Source organism: Triticum aestivum, chromosome 6A, assembly GCF_018294505.1.
Source record: "Triticum aestivum cultivar Chinese Spring chromosome 6A, IWGSC CS RefSeq v2.1, whole genome shotgun sequence".
NCBI classification, from domain to species: Eukaryota; Viridiplantae; Streptophyta; class Magnoliopsida; order Poales; family Poaceae; genus Triticum; species Triticum aestivum.
The window spans coordinates 157,884,054-157,889,961 of record NC_057809.1 but is presented as its reverse complement, the minus strand read 5'-3'; positions in this window follow the sequence as shown (position 1 = coordinate 157,889,961).

The following is a 5,908-nucleotide window of genomic DNA, read 5'->3' as shown; positions in this document are numbered from 1 at the left end:
ACTGAGAAGGCCACTTTGACTAAGCGAGCTGAAAATGCCGAAGCCGCACTTAAACCAGTGGTAGATGAACTGACCAGCGTAAAGCGTCAAGTGCATGCCATGATTGCCGCCATTTTTGGTAAGCTTTCTTGACTTCTGTAGTAACTTGGCCTTCTTATGATGTGTCCGGTTTCTGAATCCTTTGTAATGTTGTAGGGACACGCATTGGTCACTTGGGATCAGATGTGCGGAAGAAGTTGAAGGCCGCCTACACATTGACAGAGCAATTGTATACTGGCGTGCAGCGGATCATCTCAACTGCGTCCCACAACAACATGGCGCCCACCTTGATTAAAGACACCCTGAAAAGACTGTCTATGCTTCCTGCCCGGGTTGAAGAGCTGAAAAAATCTGCTGCTCGAACCGGTGCTATCAATGCCTTAATCCGGGCAAAAGCGTGGGTGCTGGATTTTGATCCTGTTGAAGCAGCTCAAGGCTACCCCCACTTAAAGGAAGATGGATCAGAATTCAATGAGGACCTGAGAGCGATAAACTGGGAGATGCACCCTCTAACTTTCCAATTGGTGGAAGAGGCAGACTTGTCTCATTATCAAGCCCAATATGACAACCAGAACAAACAAGTGGCTGCACCAACTCCTGAAGCGGAGAATCTGATCCCTCCAATCCATAAGCATACTTACGCTCCTGATATTGAACCGTCGTTGCTGATCCATGATGAAGCTGTCTTTCAAGCCTTAATGGGAATCGACTGGACAACTGTTGATTTCCAGCCACTGGGTAGGGAAGCAGAAGCTGAAGCGGCGCGAGATGACCCGCAACCATCAGACTAGGTCGGCGATGAAGCTTGAACCGGAGGCCGATTTAAATTGTTTGTCTTTTATATTCCGCCAAAAATAAACAATGATCTTATTTGGGCACCATGTTGCCTTGTAATAGGATAGCCAATACTCTTGCTTTTGAGATGCATTCGTGCATAGGTACTGGTACTTACACCTCTTTTGAATGATCAAAACCTTCAATCTATTTTTCCTGCAATCACAAAATCTTAAACTGCCAAGGCGGTTGTACCGCCAGCCGGATTATGATCTTTGTATATATATATGCAATGAAATTTAGGTATATGATCAAATCTTGTGATACAAACTACCTGCCATCGTTGGGCATGAAGTTGGCGTTGCCAATCTTGAAACGGAGGTATATAAACCTATACCGTCGAAGGAGAAAGTAGCTCCTGTGTATGTAATGCCGGTTTACCATGTAAACCGTGCCGGGTTATGATAAACACCATGTTATTTCGAGATGTGAATAGAAAGCAAACCGAGCAAATAGTCTCCGGATTAAAAATGGACCGTGTTCCGTCAATTGACAGTTTGAACCGGTTTAAAACTTTGTCGGTTTAAAAAACGCAACAAAAAGAAAGAAATATCTATCAAAGAAAATTGTGAAGCAAAGGCAATGATAAAACCATTTGCAAAAAGAGGCTTATTTGAGCCGATCAGATGGCGTTACCATGGTCGGACATGACCAAGCTCCCGATAGGTGTAGCTATGGTTCAAGTCAGCCAGGTCCCCAAATGAAACCGTGGCATTTATGCCGATCAAGAGGCGTGGCAATGGTTCGGGTTCGACCAAGCCCCCAAGTGATTCTGTGGCCTTAGGCCGATCAAGAGGCGTGACTGGTTCAGACTTGACCATGTCCCCAAGTGATCTGGTGGCTTTCGCCTATCAAAAGGTGTTGCATTGGTTCGGATACGACCAAGCCCCCAAGTGATATTATAAAGCTTTTTTTACAAAGCAAATTCAAGGGGTAAACCGGAGGCCGCTTTAAGACAGAACCACTCCGTGTAACCACACATGATGTAAAAGAATAGATACCCCGCTTTAGATGAGGTTCCAGTTTACTATATTAATCATAATATATACATTGTCATAATATGTACATAAGTAGAGCCAATGGCTTAGGTATAGTAAGGCCGAAGATGAGCTATGTTCCACGGCCTGTTGGTCTCCTCCTCTGATGTACGTGAGTCTTTATGCTCTCGAATATCAATCAGATAGTATGACCCGTTGTGCAGATTCTTGCTGACCACGAAAGGTCCCTCCCAAGGTGGGGATAGCTTATGCATATCAGTCTGATCTTGGATGAGCCGAAGCACCAAATCTCCTTCCTGAAAGGTTCTGGTTCTGACTCGGCGACTGTGATAACGACGAAGATCCTGTTGGTAAATCGCCGAGCGGGCGGCTGCTATGTCACGTTCTTCATCCAACAGGTCCAAAGCGTCTTGCCGTGCTGTCTCGTTGTTCGCTTCCACATAAGCCGCCACACGAGGTGAGTCATGACGGATATCACTAGGGAGAACCGCCTCCGCTCCATAGACCATGAAGAACGGTGTGTATCCTGTTGATCTGTTGGGTGTAGTATTGATGCTCCACAACACAGATGGTAACTCTTCTACCCAACAACCCGGTGTTCTCTGCAAAGGAACCATAAGCCGGGGCTTGATGCCTCTCAAGATCTCTTGATTAGCCCTTTCTGCTTGACCATTGGACTGTGGGTGTGCCACTGATGAAACGTCAAGCTGGATGTGCTCCCGTTCGCAGAACTCCTTCATGGTACCCTTGGACAAATTGTTACCATTATCTGTGATGATACTGTGTGGAAAGCCAAACCGGAAAATCACTTTTTTGATGAACTGAACTGCCGTGGCCGCATCACACTTGCTAACAGGTTCTGCCTCCACCCACTTTGTAAACTTGTCAACCACCACTAGGAGGTGGGTCTTCTTATCTTTGGACCTTTTGAAAGGCCCAACCATATCCAGCCCCCAAGTCGTAAATGGCCAAGTAATTGGAATCATTCTCAATTCTTGAGCCGGCACATGAGCACGTCTTGAAAACTTTTGGCAACCATCACATCGTCTGACCAGATCCTCCGCATCAGCATGAGCAGTTAACCAATAGAAGTCATGGCGGAACGCTTTAGCCACCAAAGATTTTGAACCGGCGTGGTGACCACAATCTCCTTCGTGGATCTAACGCAAAATTTCACAGCCTCCTTCAGGAGACACACAGCATTGAAACGCCCCTGATACACTGCAATGATGCAACTCGCCATTGACAATAGTCATGGACTTGGACCGCCGGATTATCTGTCGGGCCAGAGTCTCATCCTCTGGTAACTCGCCTCGGTTCATGTACGCCAGGTAAGGAAGCGTCCAATCCGGAATGACATGAAGATCTGCTACCAATTGAGCCTCCGGATCAGGAATAGCCAAATCCGCTTCACCAGGGAGCTTGACCGATGGGTTGTGCAGCACTTCCAGAAAAACATTGGGCGGGACCGGTTTACGCTGAGAGCCCAGCCGGCTTAAAGCGTCCGCCGTTTCATTCTTCCGTCGGTCCACGTGGTCCACCTGATAGCCTTTAAAGTGACCTGCAACAATATCCACCTCATGACGATATGCTGCCATGAGTGGGTCCTTGGAATCCCAAGTGCCAGACACTTGTTGAGCCACGAGGTCCGAGTCACCGAAGCACTTAACTCGACTTAGATTCATCTCCTTAGCCATCCGGAGACCATGGAGCAAGGCTTCATACTCAGCTGCATTGTTAGTACAAGGGAACATTAAGCGGAGAGCATAACAAAACTTATCACCTCGTGGGGAAGTTAATACAACTCCAACCCCCGAGCCTTCCAATTGCCTGGACCCGTCAAAATGGATGGTCCAATATGTGTGATCTGGCTTTTCTTCAGGTGCTTGCAGTTCCGTCCAATCATTGAAGAAATCAACAAGTGCTTGAGAGTTAACCGCCGTCCGAGGCACATACTTCAACCCGTGCGGCCCAAGCTCTATAGCCCACTTGGCAATCCGGCCAGTCGCTTCCCGGTTCTGGATGATATCCCCCAAGGGAGCAGAACTGACCACCGTAATGGGGTGCCCCTTGCTTAAGCTTCCGACTTGCCATAAAAACTCCATATACCAGCTTCTGCCAATGCGGGTACCTTTGCTTGGACTCAATGAGTACCTCGCTGATATAATAGACCGGACGTTGAACCGGATGCTCCTTGCCTGCCTCTTTTTGCTCCACCACAATAGCCACACTGACCGCACGAGCATTAGCAGCAACATATAGCAGCAACGGCTCCTTGTCAATGGGAGCGGCAAGCACAGGCGGATTGGCCAATTGCCGCTTTAAGTCCTCAAATGCTTTATCAGCAGCAGAACTCCAGACGAATTGATCCGTCTTCTTCAACATCTGATACAAAGGGATTGCCTTCTCACCCAGGCAGCTGATAAACCGGCTTAACACGGCAATCTGACCTGCCAGGCGTTGAACATCATTGATACACTTCGGTTTAGCCAGGGAGGTGATGGCTGTCATCTTCTCCGGATTAGCCTCGATTCCCCTGTTGGACACCAGAAAACCCAATAACTTGCCTGCCGGTACACCAAAGACACACTTGGCCGGATTAAGCATCATCTTGTATGTCCTCAGGTTATCAAAGGTTTCCTTCAAGTTGTCAACCAGAGTCTCCTTCTCCCTTGACTTAACCACGATATCATCCATGTAAGCATGTACATTACGGCCAATCTGCTTGTGAAGACAATTTTGTACACACCGTTGATAAGTTGCCTGGGCACTCTTGAGCCCAAAGGGCATAGACACATAGCAGAAGGCTCCAAAGGGAGTTATGATCAATGAGCGCGTTTTCCTATTTTGGATCCAAGTTGGCACTGATGCTGAACTGCTTGGACGAATCGCCAGGCACGAAGTCAACAAGCTTAGTTTCAGTTGCCGATTTGAACTTCAGGGCCGGATCATGCTCCGTAGTTGGCTTCTTTAATGGAGTCATGTCCGCCAGATCAACATTGTCCTTATAATACTTCAGCTCCTCGGTGGCACAAACCGACTCTGCGTAGGCCGCATCTCCTTCCTCGCACTTCGAAGCGATTTTACGGCTTCCGTGAACCATTATTGTCCCCTTGTGACCCGGCATCTTGAGCTGCAAATACACATAACAGGGCCGTGCCATAAACTTGGCGTAGGCCGGTCGCCCAAACAGGGCGTGATATGGACTTTGGATTTTCACCACTTCAAACGTCAACGTTTCCGACCTGGAATCATGATCATCTCCAAATGCCACTTCCAGAGCTATCTTACCAACATGATATGCTGACTTGCCAGGTACCACACCATGGAACACCCTATTGGACGGTTTGAGATTTTTATCTGTTAGTCCCATATGACGGAAGGTCTCATAGTACAAGATATTAATGCTACTCCCTCCATCCATGAGCACCTTGGTGAACTTATAACCTCCCACCTGAGGCGCCACCACCAATGCTAGCTGACCCGGGTTATCAACCCGGGGTGGGTGATCCTCTCTGCTCCGTATGATTGGCTACTCAGACCAGCGTAAGTAACGTGGCATGGCCGGTTCAACAGAGTTGACTGCCCGCTTCTGAACCTTCCGGTCTTGCTTGTCCAAGCTAGTGGTGAAGACATGGTACTGCCCACTATTCAACTGCTTTGGGTTGCTCTGGTAACCCAACTGTTGCTGCTGCTGGTTGTAACCACCCTGGTTATTTTGATTATTTTGATTGTTATGTCCGCCCGGATTACCATTAAATCCTGAACCGGGATTTCCTCCATCGTAACCCGGCCCGGATCCTGAGCCACCGCCGGAGCCGTGATCATACCGGAAAGCATTAGAATTCTTGAACTCCTGCATAATGAAGCAATCCTTCCAAAGGTGGTTTGCTGGAACCTCCTTCGTCCCATGCTTTGGACAGGGCTGGTTCAATAGATAATTTAAGCGGTCCGGGTTAGGGTTAGGCGCTCCACCGCGATTCGGCGGTTTACCCTTGCGTCGCTGACCCTTGTCCTGCGCGTTGGTATTAGCCACG